This window comes from Mesoplodon mirus (genome assembly GCF_964341445.2).
Source record: "Mesoplodon mirus genome assembly, chromosome: 8".
Classification (NCBI taxonomy): Eukaryota; Metazoa; Chordata; class Mammalia; order Artiodactyla; family Ziphiidae; genus Mesoplodon; species Mesoplodon mirus.
The window spans coordinates 54,611,886-54,634,340 of NC_138984.1; the positions used below are offsets into that span (position 1 = coordinate 54,611,886).

The 22,455-nt window shown below is 39.1% G+C and overlaps 1 protein-coding gene across 1 annotated transcript in view; it reads left to right on the top strand.

Moving 5' to 3' along the window:
* Positions 1–22,455, top strand: part of THSD7B (thrombospondin type 1 domain containing 7B) — a gene marked incomplete at its 5' end in the record, with an annotated part of 807,803 nt that overhangs the window by 127,247 nt on the left and 658,101 nt on the right. The window lies entirely within an intron of this gene.

Genomic DNA, 22,455 nt, shown 5'->3' on the forward strand with positions numbered 1-22,455 from the left:
GGTACTCGATATATACTTGATGAATAAATTAAAGGCATGCCTATGTGTTCTGATCGGCTTCTGCTGAAAAATCCTTTTTTGTGGCTTTGTTACCCACAGAATACCTTGCCTCTCCTGTGTGTGACAAGGCAAGCCCTTATAACCTGTCCTTGACAGTGTTTCTAGCATGCTGCTGAATTATTTTGCAACCCTCTGTGGACTTTTCTAATTCTTTGCCTTTGCACATGCATTTTCTCGGGGTAGACTATATCTCCCTGCATCTTCCCACCCCCATGCCATGCGTTTGGCCAGGCCCTTTCCACCTGGTAATAGTGCTGGTCATAGCAGCACTCTTCACAATGACCAAGACATGGAAGCAAGTGTCCATCGATGGATGAATGAATAACAGTATGGTATATTTATACAATGGAATATTACTCAGCCATAGAAAAGAATGAAATAATGCCATTTGCAGCAACATGGATGGAACTAGAGATTATGATACTAAGTAAGTCAGACAGAGAAAGGCAAATATCATGTATCACTTACATGTGGAATCTAAGCAAAGATACAACTGAACTCATGTACAAAATAGCAGTAGACTCACAGACACAAAAAACAAACTTATGGTTACCAAAGGGGAAAGGGCGGGGAGGGATAAAATAGGAGTTTGGGGTTAACATATATACACTACTGTATATAAAATAGATAACCAACAAGGACCTACTATATAGCACAGGGAACTCCACTCAGTATTTTGTAATAACCTATAAGGGAAAAGCATCTGACAAAGAATAGATTTATACATATGTGTGTGTGTGTGTGTATATATATATATATATATATATATATATATATATATATGAATACTTTCCTGTATATCTGAAACTAACACAACATTGTAAATCATAAATCAGCTATACTTCAATTTAAAAAAAATAAAGACAAAAAAAAATTTTTTTTTTAAATAAAGGGAACTGGTGTACGCAGAGGGACAGCCTGAGCAAAGCTACAGGAGTCAACCAGGCAGGATTCTGAAGGAAGGAAGCAAGTAAACCAACATGAGTGGAGGGTGGAGGCACATAAAGCCAGCAGGCAGAAAGGTCCAGATGGTGGGGGATCTTGCTCAATAGAATGAGGGTCTGTTGACTTCTTTCCAGAACTGATCACCTGCTGCAGTCCCTTTAGACCATTGTTCCTGGTGCTTTTCTCGCAGCGTTATCTGTTACTGTCCATTTAAAAGGCACGTACGTCACCCAAGGCCCCACCATTGGGAACACACATAAGCAGAACAGCACATGAAGCTGTGCCAGGCTCCCCATTATTTCCTGGAGAATCTAACCACAGTGGTCACCAAGGAGAGCAGAGCCCCTGAACCCTGCACATCCCTCTCTAGCGTTCCATTAACAGAGACCATCCCCCCCATTTCCCATGGTCCTTCTGCGTGGTGGGCAGCCAGTGCTTGGAGGAGTCACAATTACATTTCATCTTCCAATGTCATCTGTCAGCTTGTCAAAGACAGGGAACTTCTGAGCTGAGTGCCAGCTTCTTGTAAACATGTGTCATCAGCGCTCATCATGCTAAACTCCATTGTTGATGCAGAAATAGGGGTTGCTGGGGAAAGCTGTAATCTAAAATAATTCACTTTTATTTATCTTATTCATTTTTTTCAAACATGTGAGTTTAAGGAGGAAAGGCACATCTTGTCTAGGAGAGAACATCCTGTTAGTTGGCTGAGGAACTGTCTAGAGAACAATGCCTCTCTATAAGCAGTTTGTCACACTGGTTAGTTTTTTTAATACCATGAAGGTTTCATTACCTCTTTTGGAACTGCAGAGTATTTAGAGCAGAAATGTGTGTTTCTTTGTAGGAAGCGTGCTTTCTGGGAGTAGTATTGTGTGGCCATTTTCCTCTCTAATGGCTCTGTTTTTAGCCATTCTAGCCCAAAAAGAGGATCTGGAGTCACTCTGTGTAATACTTTGGCCACCAGCTACATGTGTGGCTATTGTGGCTAATGTGGCTAGAGTGACTAAAGATTGAATTTTTTAAAGTTTTTTAAGTTTAATTAATTTTTAAAATGTAAAGAGTGATATTTGAATTATTGAAAGATTTTCAGTTATTGCAGAGCCTCGGTTATGTCATCTACTTTTATTAAAATTAAACTTTTTATTTTGTAGATTTACATGCAAGTGTAAGAAATAGGGCAGAGAAATCCCATCTCCTTTACCCAGTTTCTCCAATGATAACATCTTGCAAAATTGTAGCACCAGATCCATAAGCAGGATATTGGCAGTGATGTAGATTCAGAGCACTTCCATCACCACAGGGGTCCCTCATGTGCCCTTTTATACTTTTCTAGTCGCACCCACATCTCTCCACACCTCCCCCAGCCCTGACCCTGGAGAAGTGGAGTCATATACTAAGCATCTTTTCAAGCCTGGGTTCTTTCACTTAATTCATTTGAGAGTTACCCATATTGTTCCATGTTTCAATAGTTAGCTCCTTTTCATTGATAATAGTTCATGGTTTGATTGCATCACTGTTTGCATAACCATTGACCTGCTGAAAGACATCTGCAGTTTTTCCAGTTTCAGGCTGTTATGACTAAAGCTATCACAAACATTTGCATACTGGTTTTTGTGTGAACATGTTTTTATTTAACTGGGATAAATACCCAGGAGTGCAAGGCCATATCATGGTATAGGTGCATGTTAGTTTTCTAAGAAATTGCCAAATTGTTTTCAGGGTCACCGTACCATTTTGCATTTCTACCAGCATTGTATGAGTGAGCCAGTTTCTCTGCATCTTGGCCAGCATTTAGTGTTGTCACTATTTTTTGTTTTATCCATTCTGCTAGGTGTGTAGTGTGAATCTACTTTTTCAACTGTAAATTTTATGAAATCTCCATAGAGATCAAGTATTTGTCAGGAAAATTGAGCATCCAAAATGAAATGTGCTTAAGTATACAATCCACCCTGAATTTTGTAGACTCACTACTAAAAATAATGTAAAATATCTCAACAGTTTTTTATATTAATAACATGTTGAAACAATTATAGGATACATCGGGTTAGATAAGGTGTATTTTTGTAATTGATTTAACCTGTTTCTTTTTTGGAATGTGGCTACTAGAAAATGTAAAATTACAAGGTGGCTTACACCATGTTTTTACTGGACAATGCTGGTCTAGACTAATTGGATCACAGAGCCTACCTGGGCCTCTCGACAGAGGGCCTTGTTTTATTTACTGCAGGAGTCAGCAGACATGTTCTGCGAAAGGCCAGCAGGTAAATATTTTAGACACTGTGTGTCATGAAGTTACATAAGCTTTATGTTCTCAGAGACCACCTGGTGGGAACCAGTGCCGTATTGGGAGCTGCCATTCAGGGTTGGGACTACAGAGAGAACAGCTGTCCTGTGGGACCAAACTCTGGAAGAAGTCCAGTAGCTGCCAGAGTTTCCCCCTTCCTTCTGCATCTCTGGTCTTCTACAGGTGCCTTACAGTGGGTGGTCCTACATCGGGAAGGGAATCTGTGAAATGTGGTACCCCCCAACGCACAGCAGAGCCTGGGAAGTGTGGGGAAGGCACCTCAGAGCAATGCCTTTTCAGTCCACAGATTAAACCTAAATGTAAAGGGAAGTAAGGAGCTTTGAGCTAGCCTGGTGGCCAAGAACAGCATTTTGTGCAGCATATTTCCTTCCTCTGCGTGCACTGTTTTTTAGTAGTTTTACTCTTTAATCCCTCAGGGAAGATGGTTAGTCAAGAAAGAATAAGATAAAAGGCCGAGGAACAAAGTCTTCAGATGGAATTATCAGTTTTGTCAGTAAATCATCAGGAGCATGGGAGATGTGATGGCAGTGATGGAACATGAGCTGGCATTTTTTAAGCTGGAGGCAATTTTTCCTTCTGGGTAGGAGCCACCCATGTAATATGAGATTGGAAAATAGGAAAACAGAATTTGACTCCAAATCCAACTAATGGACAATTTTCTTTTTTTCTCTCTTCCAGTTTTTTTTTTTTCTTCTTCTTTTACTACCTGAAATAAGGTAAAATCTCAATTTTGCTTCAATCTATTCCTGAGTTCCAAGAACTGGGTTTGAAAGTGTAAAGGCAAAGGCCATTGAGGACATGTTCATTCATCTTTGAAATGACATCCATCTATTGAAAATTCCCTTCTTTTGTCCCCATTGTATCCTGTATGGATGTTTTCCAGACATCAGTAACATTCACTTATTTGTCTTTGTTTTAAGAGAGAAACTCCTTTCCCTTCTCTCTGTATTTCTGTGTAGGTAGCATTCCTGAACTCCTGATCTATTGCCTCACTCTCTTCTCAGGACAGACTTTACTGACTGGAGGTGGATTTGGGGGAATAATCTAAGTATGTGTGGCTCAGGCCCTTCTGGGCTTGTTTCTCAGAAAGCATGCATTGACAGTGTGTTCCAGGTTCTGTGTTTATGGACTTCCCTACAGTGTCAGCATGCTTTTGTTCAGAGCTGCCTGTGACAGGGAAGGAAGTGGGGCTTAGAATTAGTAAGGGTACTTAGTTGAGGGTCTAAATTTGTATTCTCTAATCAGCATCATCCTTTATACAAGTGATATTTAGATCTCCATACAGTTGTTCCCTGGATTTTTTTCAGCCGATTTCAAATTTAGGAGGAGAAGGGAGATGTGATATATTTATTTAAAACCTCCAAAAGTAAGCAGCCCTCTCTTATTATAATAGGGTGACCTGAAAGCAAAAAAAAAGCATGTATTAGCATATTTGTATTCAAAGTTGATATTTAATACATAACCTGTGTCAGGCACTCTGATAAAAATACACACACAATTTCTACTTTTCTCATACCTAATCAACTGATATTCCCTCAATGTTTCAGATCTCAGTAAAGAACACCACCATCCACTTAGCTTTTCAGGTCAAAAATATAAGTATCATTGGCTTTTCATTTTTTCTTCATCCATAATATCAAATCTATGGATATTTTCTTCACCCACAATATCCATATTCAAGCTATTTAAGCTCTAGCTTCAAGATATAGCCCGACCTGCTACATAGCACCATCAACACCACCATCCCCCCAGGCCTAGTCCTGCGGTAGCCTCCTGTCTGATCTCATCCTTCCCTCTTGTCTCCCTAAAGCCGTTCTCCATGCAGCCAAAGGGATGAACTACATCATTTATGTCATCCTTCAGCTTAAAACCTTCCAAAAGTTTCCTGTTAGACTTAAAATCTATCTAATCTTCTCACCAAGCCAGTAAGACCCAAATACCAGCTAGCCCTGTCTCGCTCCCTTTTCTCTCTATGTGTCTTCCACGCTGGCCTTTTTGTTCCTCCTTAAAACCATAAAATTGGTTTTTACCTTAAAAGTTTTATGTGGTATAATTTTTTCCCCAAATGCTTGTCCCATAGATATTGCCAGACTATTCCTTTTTCAACTAAAATGTAACTTCTTCAGAGAGACCTTCTCTAATCTTTGTGTTTCAGTAAGTCGCCCCAACTAATTGGGATATAGTTCTATCCATCACCCTGTTTTGTTTTGTTTTGTTCCTAGAACTTCACTCTTTGGAATCTTATGTGTGGATGGTAAATTATTTAGGGTAGGCTAAGTGGTAGTAACAAAGAGATTCCCCAATAATATCCTAGTTCTAACACTACAGAAGTTAATTTATTGCTCATGTAATAGTTGAAGGTAAGTGTTCCTGTTTGGCTGACCATTCTCCTTCCCGTGAGGCTTCAGGGACCCAGATGCCTCTCATCTTGTAGCTCTGCTAATTCTCCCGAGCCTGAAGTCAGCAGAAGGAGAAAATGAGTGTGTGGGAAGCATGCTCACTTCCTAAAATGGTTGGCCCAGAACTGGCCCATATCACTTCTGTTCAGATTATTTTGGTGATAACTAGTCACATGGCCTTACCTACTTGCAAGGCGGTGGAGGTGATGACATTGAGTTCCTAACTGGCAAGCTGCTCACCACCAAAAAATATACTGTGGAAGGAGAGAAGCAGATTTTGTTGGCAATTTGACATGTCTGCCACATCTGCTCCTCTGAACATAAATTTCTTTGCATGGCCTTTTTGTTTTTTTTTCTTTCCACCTAGAGCATAACTCATGTACTCTCCAAGCCAGACAACCCAAAGACCCCTTTCAGATACTACATCCATCTCAACATCCAGAATCTCTGAGTCATGCTCAGTTCTTTCCATCAGGTCCTGATATGGTTCCTCATGTTCTGATGACTTAATTGAAAGATGAGCTATTATTCTCCCATCCCTAAATAAATGGTAGAACAGGGACAATATATGTACACCACAAGTCCCATTCAGTAAAGGGAAGATTGAGAAGCACACAGAGTCAATAGTCCAGAACAATGACAGAATCTTTGGGACAGGGATTTTGAAGACTCTGCTTTTCCAGTGAAGCAAGTTACCTGGTTAGAACCTAGATTGCATTTAGGAGGAACTCCCTTCTCCATTGTTCTCTGTGGTTCTTTGCTTTGCCTTCTCAGAAGCTCTTCCTTGCTCAGTTTCTTCCCTGGTCACATCTGCAGTGAGCTTTGGGAGTTGGTCTTCCTTAGAGTCGGTGCAATTTTTGCAACTTGCTTCTTACTCATGGGAGACCTTTGGGAGACCAAGGATTGCTTTAAGGATTTGAGAATCCAAGGCTTTTTAAAGACCAGACTCATGGTTTCTTTGGCAATAAAGTTCCCTCAAAACTTATTAGTCTTTAAATCTATTTGCTTTTGATCAGCGTTGTGTGTCTGTTTCCCTATCCATGGTTTTTTCCTATATATGCTTTTTAAAACTGCTTTGGTTCTTTGCTTCCTCAAACCCATGCCTCTCACCCTTGGCCTTATGGCAGCCTCCTGAAACAATATGTATATGTTGGGAAGCAATACTCATAATCATATTTTTGTTTCTAGTGGAGTCTATTTGTTTAAATTAGAATTTTTAATAAGCATTTGTCCTTGTTTTTTATTTTCATCTTCTCATATTTATGGTCATTGATCATTTGTGTCTCCATCCCAGCAAGTCCTTTAGTTTCTGTTAACTAAGCAGACACCTTTTCCCTGAGCTTATTAGTTTTTTATAGTACATTGGAAAAAGCAGTAACTATAACCCAATACAAACTAATACTCAGAAGTAATGCTCCTTGGAGCTGTAGGCTAAGTAGATGCTTGGTCAGCCTTCCCAGCTGTTGTAGGCAACAGTGTTCTCAAGTATTTTGTAACTGTGTATTGTGGATCTTCATATTTCTAGCCTATGATATCTGTTCCATGCCACTCAGTGCTTGACCATTAAATCAATGCCACATATTTAGTTTATTTTCATGGCAGCACCTAAATCAAAGCACCACGTTCTATATTCTTTAGGATGGTGCTAGCTGCTTTAACAAACAGACCTCACATTGTAATGCCTTAGCCCATAGATGGCTATTATCACTCACAGAGCAGTCCAGGTTATGTCTTTCTGGTTGGCAAGCATCTTTCCTCCAAGTAGTGGTTTAGAAACTCAAGCAGATTCCCTGTGAAAGCTCCTTTATTTCTCAGGACTTCATTATTATTATTGTCTTCATTCAGATCACAGAACAAAAAAGAGAAGTGGGGATTGCACCCCATACCTGATTCCTTGAAGCCTTTGTTGAAAAGGAACACAAGTCTCTTTAGCTCACATTCAGTTGGCAAGAAATAGTCACATGGCCATATCTATATGCAAGAGGAGCTGAGATTTTAATTCTGGCTGAACAACTGCTTCCCAGGGACAAACACGTTCTATGAAAGAGACAATAAATGTTTTGGTGGACTTTCAGCCATCTTTGCCACATACATGCCTATGCTTAAGTTTCTGTCTATCTTGATTAAAGTGTAAGCTCTAGAAGCCCAGGGACTTTCTGTTTGTTTATTGGTTTATTGTTTATTCCCAGGATACAGAGCAATGTCTTGATTAGAGTAGGTACTCATTAATTATTTGTAGAAGGAATGACTGTGATTTACAAATTGGACTCTGGGGTTCATAATCCTGACTCTGGCATTTATTGTAAACTCAAGATAGTTGCTTCAATTTTCCCATCACCAAAGAGTAAAATCATACTGTCTACCTCATAAAGTGAGGGTCAAACTAGATAAGGTATATATATCACTCAGCATCATTCCCAGCACATAGTAAGCACTTGGTAATATTAGGTAATATTATTATTATTTCTGTTATTATATATGTATACATCTATCCCAAGTACCATATCTTGAAAATTTGAGGATAACTGGACAGCATTTCACTAGAATTAAATAGAATTAAGTATTAAGTAGAATTAAAACAGAGTCCATTATTAAAATGGTTGTTTTTGGACCTAAGCAGGAGTTTGATGTTAAAACAGTTCACTGTTTTGGATTCAAAAATTTCGAGTATTGTATTCTAATCTGAAGCAAATTGAGAGCCTTCAACAGGAGCATATATTAACTGTACAGTACTTAAACTGTCACACTGATAAAATTATATAACCAATGGCACCCATGCATGTGTCACTCTATAGTATTTAGGTAGTCATGTGATGAAATTATATAACAAATGGCAGGGATCCCCGTTATCCTTTAACTGGGTATGGAGGAAATGGCTTGTAGATAAATTTTCATGGGAAATTTAAATTATTGACAAGTTACCCCACAAATCAGCTGCCTTAAGAAAAGATACCGTGTAAAGGGGGAAGTGATCATTTTGGTTCCAGGATACTGATATTATATTATCTTTGCCACACTTTATGCAACATATTCAGGAAATGAGAAAACAGCCAAACTTTCAATTATTCAGTAAATGTTTAACACTTAACATCTACATCCACTCACTGTGCTTGACATTGGGCTTACAGTGATGAGCTAAAGAGGTCTCTAAACCTAGTCTAGAAGGTCTGTAAAACTTGTCATAATATGGCAAAATCTACATCTCCTGAGGATAGCTCAAAAAGTAAAATTGAGGAAGAATGAATTTTCCCTAGTTACACGACGGCAAAACAGAATCTTCTGATATTTTTGATCTCTCGATCATCCTTCTAGAGTCATTATCACGTTCTGTTCCTCTGTGTTATGTGAACCAAGAGGTCCATCAAAATGTTACTTAGTATAAAACAGTTTATTGTGGGATTTCTTGGTGCCCTTAATATGCTAACCTGCATTGCTAATCTCCAAGAGAGGCGGTCTATCACTATGTTGAGATTCCCAAAGATATTTGATCATGGTATCCTGTTTATGTAGAACTCCTCATAAGGCTAGTGTGCCATGGAGCACAGACTTGTAGAGACTGATTTATTACAACTTTGAGGCAGCCTGTTGCTGGCTGAAAGATGATATTAGCTAAGGTGGAAAGGGTTGTGCCTTAATTCAACTCATATTGGTCAAATATTTGTGCTCTGTATAAGACTGTGCTACACCCCCATGGGGCATATGTTAGCATATGAGAAGCAGATCCTGCCCTTAAGGGTTTAGTGTATCAAGATAACTGTGTATGTGTGCATGTATGTGTGTGTGTGTGTGCAGGGCGGCATGAGTGTATGCATGTAGAGAAGGGTTGGTGGTATAAACACAAATACACAAATATCTGTATTGTATACAAACCACAATAAATACTCCAGGAGAGGGGCATGCAGGATTCTTAGAGAAAGGAGATCTCACAGCTTGCTGAAGAGCTTAGGAAAACATATTTTAATATGCATGTGGGTGTTGGGGTCATTCCTTTGGAACTCTTCATCATTAGTATTAGATTAGATATGTAATATTATATTAGGTTTAACCAGCATATGTCAAGAATATGTCATTCAAGATAGCATGGCCTACTGATTAAGAGTCTGGGCTGTGAATCAGAAAGTTGTGCATGTAAATCTGATCCCTGCAATTCAGGAGCTGGGTGACCTTGAAGAGATACTTTAACCTTGCTAGGTCCCAGCTTCCCACATGGGGATGATTGGTGTGTTGTGAACATTTAGTGATAACATATTTTAAGCACTTGACACAAAGTAAGTTTTCCATAAACACTAGGTTATAGTTCTTGTCATTACTATTATTGTATTAATTTTAAATATTCATGCCCCTACTACTGGCATACCATAAAAAACTAGCATGAAATTTTAAAGCAGCAAAAAATATTTACATACCATTACCAATTCTCTATGGAAAGTGGTCTGAGTAGTCTCTTATTTTTACTGAAGCCCTTGCATTTTGCCACACCTTGCCCTAGAGGCAGTATGACAAGGATGACACTAGACTGTAATCTCCGTGAAGGCAGGGACATGTAAGTTTTATTCACCAGCATATTCCCAGTGACTAGCACAACACCTAGCTCATAGTAGTACCTCATTTAATGTACTCAGAAAGGAGAATAATACAATATATTTGTTAATTATATTTGCTTTAAAATTACCTGTGTCGCCACATCACATTCTCTTACCCGTATATTACATTATTGACCAACCGTTGCATGTTTTTTAATGAGCTGGGATAGGATCTCAGAAACCTTCTTAACACAGCATTGCAAGAGCACACTGATGAGTTGAGGCATGAGGTTAAAAAGTATCTTTTGTTGTGTGTTGATATTTGACTGCAGGTCTTTTGTTTGACACTTAGATCCCTGACTCAGACTTGTTGGTCTCTTTAAAGACATCACATTTCCTCAAGGATAGGAGCTGTCTTAGTCATCTCTGTATATATTAGTGTCTAACACTGTACCAGATACATAATAGGTGCTCAGGAAGTACTTTTTGAGTCTATAAGTGTTGCCGAGTCCAAACTCATTCTGCTTGCTACACGACAGGCTAATAAATTGGGAGATGAGTTGTTGGGACAAGGAATAATGACTTCGTTCAGAAAGCCAGCAGACCAAGAAGATGGCAGACTAGTGCCCCCCAAAACTGTCTTAACCCAGTCAGAATTCAGGCTTCTTTTGTACTAAAAAAGGGGAGGAGGGTGGTTGGTTCTTGAAAACTTCTTGGTGCCTAAATCCTTTGTTCTTGTAGTTGTTCGTGTATGTCAGGTCACCATGTTGCTCTAAACCTCCAACAAGACAAATGTTATTCTCTGTTCTGCCATTTTTTATCTCTGTATGAATGGACTCTTAAAGGTCAGAGCCCTGAGAAAAGGTTATCTTGTATATCTCAGGCTACAGGCAACATTCTTTTACAGAAGGTGCAGAGCCAGCATGACTAAGCACAGGCCGCAGAGCAGAAAGGTTAAAGGAAAAGAAACAGATCCAACATGGAGTCAGATTTGCTCTTCCCTATTACATAATGATTGAGTAGTTCCCAGCTGGTGACTTAAATCATAATATTTTCTGTCTATCCCAGGTCTTCCCCCAAAGAAAAAGGCATCTCCAGCAGATGCTCGCCAATGCCCCACTTCTCTTAGAATAGCCTCATGACCCCCCTAGAATATATTAGGATACTTAGTCAAATTAGCTTTTCACAAATTTGGCACAAAAGTTCCTCCAGGCAGGCCCTGGTTGGCATGGAGTCCAGAAAATAAAGTGTTCTTTGTATCATATGATGTGTTTCTGAAAATTTGCTTGAAAGGTAGATTTTTCAAAAAGTTAGATTAGAGTTTAAATGCATATTGGAGCCATGTAACAGATCGTTTACAAAGCATGAAAATATCATATAATATGTCTAGTACCCTCTAATTTGTCATTTTTATAATTCTGATTTTCATGTCTAGCAAAATTGAGATTATATGGTACCTCATGAATAAACTACACTGGATAATTGGAGTTATTAAGAGGTTTTGGATTTTTTCCCTTTATGTTTTTTTCACGGCCATTTCAGATGGAAATATCTCTAAAATGTGTTCATGTGTCTTTGCCTTATTCAACAGAGGATCAGGGTAGAATTTAATATTTTTTCTAGTGGTTCAAGTTCATCATTATGGAACAGATAATATTTGCTGAAATTCAGTTACATTAGTTAGTTATTACTTGGTAACAAACACCCCAAAATCCAGTGGCCTAAAGCAATAATTTTATTATTTGTATCCACAGATCAGCTAGGTGGTTCTTCTTATCTGAGCTGGACCCAGCTGATCTGGACTGGACTTGCTCTTGCATCTCTAGTCAGTGGGAGGGTCTGCTAGAAGCTGGCTGACCTAAGATAGTCATAACTGGTATGATTCATTTCTGCTCCATGTGGTGTCTCATCCACCAGCAGGCCAGTCCACGCTTGTTCACATGACAGTGGCAGGAGTGCTCAGGAAGCAGGGGTCCACAAGGCCTCTTGAGACCTCTGTCAGAACTGACAGAATCACTGCCACTGCATTCTTTTGACCAAAGTAAGTCACGAGGTTAGCTCAGTTTCAGGGGGTGAAGAAGTAAATGCCACATCTTGATGGAATTGCTGCAGAGTCATATCGCATAAGGTATAGATATAGGGAGGGTTGAAAATGTGGGGGGCTTTCTTGCAAACAACCTACTATAGCATCATCAAGAAAGCATGACTCAAAGACTTCAGCTCCTGATGCTAATTGGCCTCAGAACAGTGTGAACTTTGAGCTCTATTATTGGCTTTTTTGGGGGAGTACGTGGGTCTCTTTTCTTATCATTAGGCTGTCTGTGTTATCTTTTCTGTTGATGTGCCTGCTTCTAAAAGCCATTTAACTATATCGCTTTCTTTTCTAATTTTATTTTTTTTTAAAAAAATCAAAGCTAGATTTATTTATTTAAAAAATTTTTTATTGCAGTATAGTTGCTTTACAATCTTGTGTTAGTTTCTACTGTACAGCAAGGTGAATCAGCTACACATATTCATATATCCCCTCTTTTTTGGATTTCCTTCCCATTTAGGTCACCAGAGAGCACTGAGTAGAGTTGCCTGTACTATACAGTAGGTTCTGTTTAGTTATCTATTTTATACATAGTATCAATAGTGTATATATGTCAATCCCAATCTCCCAATTCATCCCCCTCGCCTGGGTATCCATAAGTTTGTTCTCTACATCTGTGACTCTATTTCTGCTTTGTAAATAAGATCGTCTATACTGTTTTTTCAGATTCCACATATGTGTTAATATACGATATTTGCCTGTTTTTACCTAAAAGCTCTTATCTCGTTTTGTTTTTTTTTTAACATCTTTATCGGAGTATAATTGAGTTATACTCTTGTGTTAGTTTCTGCTGTATAACAAAGTGAATCAGCTGTATGCATACATATGTCCTCATATCCCCTCCCTCTTGGGTCTCCCTACCTCTCTCCGTATCCCACCCCTCTAGGTGGTCACAAAGCACCGAGCTCCGATCTCCCTATGCTATGCAGCTGCTTCCCACTAGCTATCTATTTTACATTTGGTAGTGTATATATGTCCATGCTACTCTCTCACTTCATCCAAGCTTACACTTCCCCCTCCCAGTGTCCTCAAGTCCATTCTCTAGATCTGCTTCTTTATTCCTGTCCTACCACTAGGTTCATCAGAACCATTTTTTTTTTTTAGGTTCCATATATATGTGTCAGCATACAGTATTTATTTTTCTCTTTCTGACTTACATCACTCTGTGTGACAGACTCTAGGTCCATCCACCTCATTACAAATATCTCAATTTCATTTCTTTTTATGGCTGAGTAATATTCCATTGTATATGTGTGCCACATCATCTTTATCCATTCATCTGTCAGTGGACACTTAGGGTGCTTCCAAGTCCTGGCTATTGTAAATAGAGCTGCAATGAACATTGTGGTACATGACTCTTTTTGAATTATGATTTCCTCAGGGTATATTCCCAGTGGTGGGATTGCTGGGTCATATGGTAGTTGTATTTTTAATTTTTTAAGGAACCTCCATACTGTTCTCCATAGTGGCTGTATCAATTTACATTCCCACCAACAGTGCAAGAGTGTTCCCTTTTCTCCACACCCTCTCCAGCATTTGTTGTTTGTAGATTTTTGGATGATGGCCATTCTGACCAGTGTGAGGTGATGTCTCATTGTGGTTCTAATTTGCATTTCTCTAATGATTACTGGTGTTGAGCATCCTTTCATGTGTTTGTTGGCAATCTGCATATCTTCTTTGCAAAAATGTCTATTTATGTCTTCTGCACAATTTGGATTGGGTTGTTTATTTTTTTGATATTGAGCTGCATGAGCTGCTTGTATATTTTGGAGATTAATCCTCTGTCAGTTGCTTCATTTGCAAATATTTTCCCCCATGCTGAGGGTTGTCTTTTTGTCTTGTTTATGGTTTCCTTTGCTGTGCAAAAGCTTTGAAGCTTCATTAGGTCCCATTTGTTTATTTTTATTTCCATTACTCTAGGAGGTGGGTCAAAAAGGATCTTGCTGTGATTTATGTCATAGAGTGTTCTGCCTATGTTTTCCTCTAAGAGTCTTATAGTGTCTGGCCTTACACTTAGGTCTTTTGTTTCTAAAGATATTTCACCCTTTTCCCATCTTTCTATTACCCTTCTTTAAATTTTTTTTTTTTCGGTACACGGGCCTCTCACTGTTGTGGCCTCTCCCATTGCGGAGCACAGGCTCCGGACGCGCAGGCTCAGTGGCCATGGCTCACGGGCCCAGCCGCTCCGCGGCATGTGGGATCTTCCCAGACCGGGGCACAAACCCGTGTCCCCTGCATCAGCAGGCGGACTCTCAACCACTGCGTCACCAGGGAAGCACACATTTAGGTCTTTAATCCATTTTTTATTTAAACATCTTTATTGGAGTATAACTGCTTTACAACGGTGCGATAGCTTCCACTTTATAACAAAGTGAATCAGCTATAAATATACATATATCCCCATATCTCCTCCCTCTTGCATCTCCTGCCCACCCTCCCTATCCCACCATTCTAGGTGGACACAAAGCACCGAGCTGATCTCTCTGTGCTATGCGGCTGCTTTGCAGTATCTGTTTTACATTTGGTCATGTATATATGTCCATGCCACTCTCTCACTTTGTCCCAGCTTACCCTTCCCCCTCCCCGTGTCATCAAGTCCATTCTCTACGACTGCTTCTTTATTCTTGTCCTGCCACTAGATTCTTCAGAACTATTTCATTTTTTTAACATTCCATATATATGTGTTAGCATACAGTATTTGTTTTTCTCTTTCTGACTTACTTCACTCTGTATGACAGACTCCAGGTCCATCCACCTCACGACAGATAACTCAATTTTGTTTCGTTTTATTGCTGAGTAATATTCCATTGTATATATGTGCCACATCATCTTTATCCATTCATCTGTTGATGGACACTTAGGTTATTCCCATGTCCTGCCTATTATAAATAGAGCTGCAATGAATATTGTGGTACATGACTCTTTTTGAATTATGGTTTTCTCAGGGTATATTCTCAGTAGTGGGATTGCTGGGTCATATGGTAGTTCTAGTTTTAGTTTTTTAAGGAACCTCCATACTGTTCTCCACAGTGGCTGTATCAAATTACATTCCCACCAACAGTGCAAGAGTGTTCCCTTTTCTCCACACCCTCTCCAGCATTTGCTGTTTGTAGATTTTTTGATCATGGCCATTCTGAATAGTGTGAGGTGATATCTCATTGTGATTTTGATTTGCATTTCTCTAATGATTAGTGATGTTGAGCATCCTTTCATGTGTTTGTTGGCAGTCTGTATACCTTCTTTGGAGAAATGTCTATTTATGTCTTCTGCACATTTTTGGATTGGGTTGTTTGTTTTTTTGATATTGAGTTGCATGCGCTACTCGCATATTTTGGAGATTAATCTGTTGTCAGTTGCTTCATTTGCAAATATTTTCTCCCATTCTGAGGGTTGTCTTTTGGTCTTGTTTATGGTTTCCATTGCTGTGCAAAAGCTTTGAAGTTTCATTAGGTCCCATTTGTTTATTTTTGTCTTTATTTCCATTTCTCTAGGAGGTGGGTCAAAAAGGATCTTGCTGTGATTTATGTCATAGAATGTTCTGCTTTTTTGCCTCTAAGACTTTTATAGTGTCTGGCCTTACATTTAGGTCTTTAATCCATTTTGAATTTATTTATGTGTATGGTGTTAGGGAGTGTTCTGATTTCATTCTTTTACATGTAGCTGTCCAGTTTTCCCAGCACCACTTATTGAAGAGGCTGTCTTCCCCATTATATATTCTTGCCTCCTTTATCAAAGATAAGATGACCATATGTGTGTAGGTTTATTTCTGGGCTTTCTGTCTTTTTCCATTGATCTATATTTCTGTTTTTGTGCCAGTACTATACTGTCTTGATTACTGTTGCTTGGTAGTATACTCTGAGGTCAGGGAGCCTGATTCCTCCAGCTCTGTTTCTCTTTCTCAAAATTGCTTTGGCTATTCGGGGTCTTTTGTGTTTCCATACAAATTGTATAATTTTTTGTCCTAGTTCTGTGAAAAATGCCATTGGTAGTTTGATAGGGATTACATTGAATCTGTAGATTGCTTTGCATAATATAGTCATCTTTACAGTGATGATTTTTTGAGTCCAAAAACATGGTATATCTCTCCATCTGTTTGTATCACCTTTAATTTCTTTCATCAGTGTCCTATCGTTTCTGCATACAGGTCTTTTATCTCCTTAGGTATGTTTTTTCCTAGGTATTTTATTCTTTTTGTTGCAATTGGGAGTGTTGTAAATGGGAGTGTTCCCTTAATTTCTGTTTCAGAATTTTCATCATTAGTGTATAGGAATGCAAGAGATTTCTGTGCATTAATTTTATATCCTACTACTTTCCCAAATTCATTGATTAGCTCTAGCAGTTGTCTGGGAGCATCTTTAGGATTCTCTGTGTATAGTATCATGTCATCTGCAAACAGTGACAGTTTTACTTCTTCTTTTCCGATTTGGATTCCTTTTGTTTCTTTTTGTTCTCTGACTGTTGTGGCTAAAACTTCCAAAACTATGTTGAATAATAGTGGTGAGAGTGGGCAACCTTGTCTTTTCCCTGATCTTAGAGGAAATGGTTTCAGTTTTTCACCATTGAGAACGATGTTGGATGTGTGTTTGTCATATATGGTCTTTATTATGTTGAGGTAGGCTCCCTCAATGCCTACTTTCTGGAGGGTTTTTATCATAAATGGGGGTTGAATTTTGTTGAAAGCTTTTTCTGCATCTTTTGAGATTATCATATGGTTTTTCTCCTTCAGTTTGTTAATATGGTGTATCACATTGATTGATTTGCATGTATTGAAGAATCCTTGCATCCTTAGGATAAATCTCACTTGATCATGGTGTCTGAGTCTTTTAATGTGTTGTTGGATTTTGTTTGCTATATTTTGTTGAAGATTTTTGCATCTATGTTCATCAGAGATTTTGGCCTGTAGTTTTCTTTTTTTGTTACATCTTTATCTGCTTTTAGTATCAGGGTTATGGCAGCCTCGTAGAATGAGTTTGGGAGTGTTCCTCCCTCTGCTATATTTTGGAAGAGTTTGAGAAGGATAGGTGTTAGCTCTCTGTAAGTGTTTTACAGAATTCTCCTGTGAAGCCATCTTGTCCTGGGCTTTTGTTTGTTGAAAGATTTTTAATCACAGTTTCAATTTCAGTGCTTGTGATTGGTCTGTTTATATTTTCTATTTCTTCCTTGTTCAGTCTTGGAAGGTTGTACTTTCTAGGAATTTGTCCATTTCTTCCAGGTTGTCCATTTTATTGGCACAGAGTTGCTGGTAGTAGTCTCTCATGATCTTTTGTATTTCTGCAGTGTCGTTTGTTACTTCTCCTTTTTCACTTGTTATTCTGTTGATTTGAGTCTTCTCTTCCTTTTTCTTGATGAGTCTGGGTAATGGTTTATCAATTTTGTCTTTCGTCTCAAAGAACCAGCTTTTAGTTTTATTGATCTTTGTTATTGTTTCCTTCATTTCTTTTTCATTTATTTCTGACCTGATCTTTATGATTTCTTTCCTTCTGCTAACTTTGGGGATTTTTTTGTTCTTCTTTCTCTAATTGCTTTAACTGTAAGGTTAGGTTGTTTAGTTGAGTTTTCTTGTTTCTTGAGGTAGGATTGTTTTGCTATAAACTTCCCTCTTAGACCTGCTTTTGCTGCATCCCATAGGTTTTGGGTCATCATGTTTTCATTGTCATTTGTTTCTAGGTATTTTCTGATTTCCTCTTTGATTTCTTCAGTGATCTCTTGGTTATTTAGTGGCATATTGTTTAGACTCCATGTGTTTGTATTTTTTTACACTTTTTTTCCTGTAATCAGTATCTAGTCTCATCGCGTTGTGGTCAGAAAAGATACTTGGTACGATTTCAGTTTTCTTAAGTTTACTGAGGCTTGATTTGTGACCTGAGATATGATTTATACTGGAAACTATTCCATGAGCACTTGAGAAGAAAGTGTATTTTGTTGTTTTGGGATGGAATGTCCTATATATATCAATTAAGTCCATTTGGTCTAACGTGTCATTTAAAGCTTGTGTTTCCGTATTTATTTTCATTCTGAATGATCTTTCCATTGGTGAAAGTGGGGTGTTAAAGTCCCCTACTATTATTGTGTTACTGTTGATTTCCCCTTTTATGGCTGTTAGCATTTACCTTATGTATTGAGGAGCTCATTTGTTGGGTGCATAAATATTTACAATTGTTATATCTTCTTCTTGGATTGATCCCTTGATCATTATGTAGTGTCCTTCTTCGTCAGTTGTCGTAGTCTTTATTTTAAAGTCTATTTTGTCTGATATGAGAATTGCTACTCCAGCTTTCTTTTGATTTCCATTTGCATGGAATATCTTTTTCCATCCCCTCACTTTCAGTCTGTATGTGTTCCTAGGTCTGAAGTGGATCTCTTGTAGACCGCATATATATGGGTCTTGTTTTTGTATCCATTCAGCCAGTCTGTGGCTTTTGGTTGGAGCATTTAATCCATTTACATTTAAGGTAATTATTGATATGTATGTTCCTATTACCATTTTCTTAATTGTTTTGGGTTTATTTTTGTAGGTTTTTTCCTTCTCTTCTGTTTCCTGCCTAGAGAAGTTCCTTTAGCATTTGTTGTAAAGCTCTTTTGGTGGTGCTGAATTCTCTTAGCTTTTGCTTGTCTGTAAAGATTTTAATTTCTCCATCGAATATGAATGAGATCCTTGCTGTGTTAGAGTAATCTTGGTTGTAGGTTTTTCCCTTTCATTACTTTAAATATGTCCTGCCACTCCCTTCTGGCTTGCAGAGTTTCTGCTGAAAGATCAGCCATTAACCTTATGGGGATTCCCTTGTGTGTTATTTGTTGCTTTTCCCTTGCTGCTTTTAATATTTTTTCGTTGTATTTAATTTTTGAAAATTTGATTAATATGTGTCTTGGCATGTTTCTTCTGGGATTTATCCTGTATGATACTGTCTGTGCTTCCTGTACTTGATTGACTATTTCCTTTCCCATATTAGGGAAGTTTTCAACTATAATCTCTTCAAATATTTTCTCAGTCACTTTTTTTTTTTCTCTTCTTGTTCTGGGACACCTATAATTCGAATGTTGGTTCATTTAATGTCATCCCAGAGGCCTCTGAGACTGTCCTCAATTCTTTTCATTCTTTTTTCTTTATTCTGCTCTGCAGCAGTTATTTCCATTATTTTATCTTCCAGGTCACTTATGCATTCTTTTGCCTCAGTTATTCTGCTACTGATTCCTTGTAGAGTATTTTTAATTTAGTTTATTGTGCATTTTATCATTGTCTGTTTGGTCTTTAATTCTTCTATGTCTTTGTTAAATGTTTCTTGCATATTCTCCATTTTGTTTCCAAGATTTTGGATCATCTTTACTATCATTACTCTGAATTCTTTTTCAGGCAGACTGCATATTTCCTCTTCATTGGTTAGGTCTGGTGGGTTTTTACCTTGCTCCTTCTTCTGCTGCATATTTCTCTGTCTTCTCATTTTGTTTTACTTACTGTGTTTGGGGTCTGCTTTTCACAGGCTGCACATTCATAGTTCCCTTTATTTTTGGTGTCTTACCCAAGTGGTTGAGGTTGGTTCATTGGCTTGCTTAGGCTTCCTGGTGGAGGGGACTGGTGCCTGTGTTGTGGTTGATGGGGTGGATCTTGTCCTTCTCTTGGGCAGGGCTGCTTCCGGTGGTGTGTTTTGGGGTGTCTGTGAACTTAGTATGACTTTAGAGAGCCTCTCTGCCAATGGATGGGGTAGTGTTCCTGTCTTGCTAGTTGTTTGGCATAGGGTTTCCTTCTCTGAGGCTTGCTGGCCATTGGGTGATGCTGGGTCTTAGTGTTGAGACAGAGATCTCTGTGATATCTCTTGCTGATTGACATTACGTGGGGCCGGGAGGTTTCTTGATGTCCAATTCCTGGACTCGGCTCTCCCACCTCAGAGGCCCAGGCCCAATACCCAGCCAGAGCACGAAGAACCTGCCAGCCACGCAGCTATGAAGAAAAGGAAGAAAAAGAAGAATGAACAATTAGAATCCCAAACCCAATGGTGAAAGCAAAACTAAACAGAGAAAATCACAGAATGAAGCATACACCTAGAGACTAATAAAAACGGAAAAAAGAAAACAACAAAAAACTGAACAGACTGAACCCTAGGAGAAATGATAAAAGCCAAACTAAACTAGACAATATCATATAAAGAAATGTATACCTACAAACACACAAAAAGAGAAAAAAGGAAAAAACTAAACTAAAATATAAAATAAAATAAAGGAAGAGAGCAACAAAACCAATAAACAAATCCACCAGTGATAACAAGCACTAAAAACTAAACTAGATAAACATAAAACCAAAAACAAATCAGACACAGAAAGCAAACCCCAAATTTACAGTTGCTCCCAAAGTCCACCGCCTCAACTTTGGGAACATTTATTGTCTATTCAGGTATTCCCAAGATGCAGGGTTTATCAAGTTGATTCTGGGGTTTTAATCTATTGCTCCTGAGGCTGCATGGATAAATTTCCCTTTCTCTTCTTGGTTTACACAACACCTGGTGTTCAGCTTTGGATTTGGCCCTGCCTCTGCATGTAGGCTGCCCTCACGCATTTGTTCCCCGCCAAGATAGGAGGGGGTTAAAGCAGCAACTGATTAATGCTCTCTTGCTCACTCAGACCAAGGGTGGGGGGGTATGGACGTCATAATTGGAATGCAGGTTGAGCCTCTGGCAGCAGAGGCTGGCCTGACATTGCAACATTCTGAGGCATGCCATGTGTTCTCCTGGGAAATTTGTCATTGGAACACAGGACCCTGACAGTGGTGTGCTCCACAGGCTCCTGGGGAGCTATGGGTAGTGACCTGCACTTGCACACATGATTCTTGGTGACAACGATTGCAGCATTAGTGGTTCATACCCGTCTCTGGGGTCCGACTTGATAGCTGCACCTCGTGCCCGTCTCTGGAGCTCTCTTAGGTGGTGCTCTGCCTTCTGTGGGCACATGGAGCAGGAATCCCCTCTCCTTGTGCACCCCAAAACAATGGTCTCTTGCCTCTCTGTCAAGTCCAGACTTTTTCCTGGACTCCCTCCTGGCTAGCTATGGTGCACTAGCCCCCTTCAGGCTGTCTTCACTCAGCCAACTCCAGTCCTCTCCCTGGGGTCTGACTTCTGAAGCCCTAGCCTCAGCTCCCAGCCCACACCCACCCTGGCGGGTGAGCAGACAAGCATCTCAGGTTGGTGAGTGCTGGTTGGCACTGATCCTCTGTGTGGGAATCTCACTGCTTTGCCCTCTGCATGCCTGTTGCTGCACTGTCCTCCATGGATCTGAAGCTTCCCCCCTACCTACTTCCCATCCCCACCAGTAAAGGGCTCACCCCCACCTACCTCCTGTCCCTGCCAATGAAGGGGCTCCCTAGTATATGGAAACTTTTCCTCCTTCACAGCTCCCTTTCAGAGGTTCAGGTCCCATCCCTATTCTTTTGTCTTTGTTTTTTCTTTTTTCTTTTGCCCTACCCAGGTACATTGGGATTTTCTTGCCTTCTGGGAAGTCTGAGGTATTCTGCCAGCATTCAGCAGTTGTTCCACATGTAGATGTATTTTTGATGTATTTGTGGGGAGGAAGGTGATCTCCACGTCTTACTCCTCTGCCATCTTGAAGGTCTCTCTTGCTCTTATCTCGTTTACATATACTTTAAAATTTCATCATATTAAGTTATTTTTCATGCTGACAAATTTGCAACGGATATAACAAGATTTCATTTAACTTCTATCAAACTTAGGTGCAGTGAAAGTGTTATAGTTAATGTTGATGACTCTAAAGACATGTCTATGTTAATTAGATCAGCAAACAAATATTAATACCAGGTATTAATTTAATACTGAATATTTCCCAGTTCATGTGAATCTGAAACTCATTTAGCTTAATTTAGCTTTGACTCTCTTGCTTATAATTCCATTGACCAATGTGGGTAAGGGATACATGTAAAGTGAATTCTCAGAAAGATTTGTGGTAGGAGGAGCACTCCTGTTTGTAATACATTTTCACAACTTGGAAGCTTAGTTCTTTGCTGCTAGAAGATATTGTTGAGAGGTGTGTTTTCAGATTGTAAGGGTAAAATCCTAGATAAGAGAAAAGGTACTGTGTTGTTTTGTTTCCCATAAATGAAACAATTCACATATTTCACAGTAAGTTCCA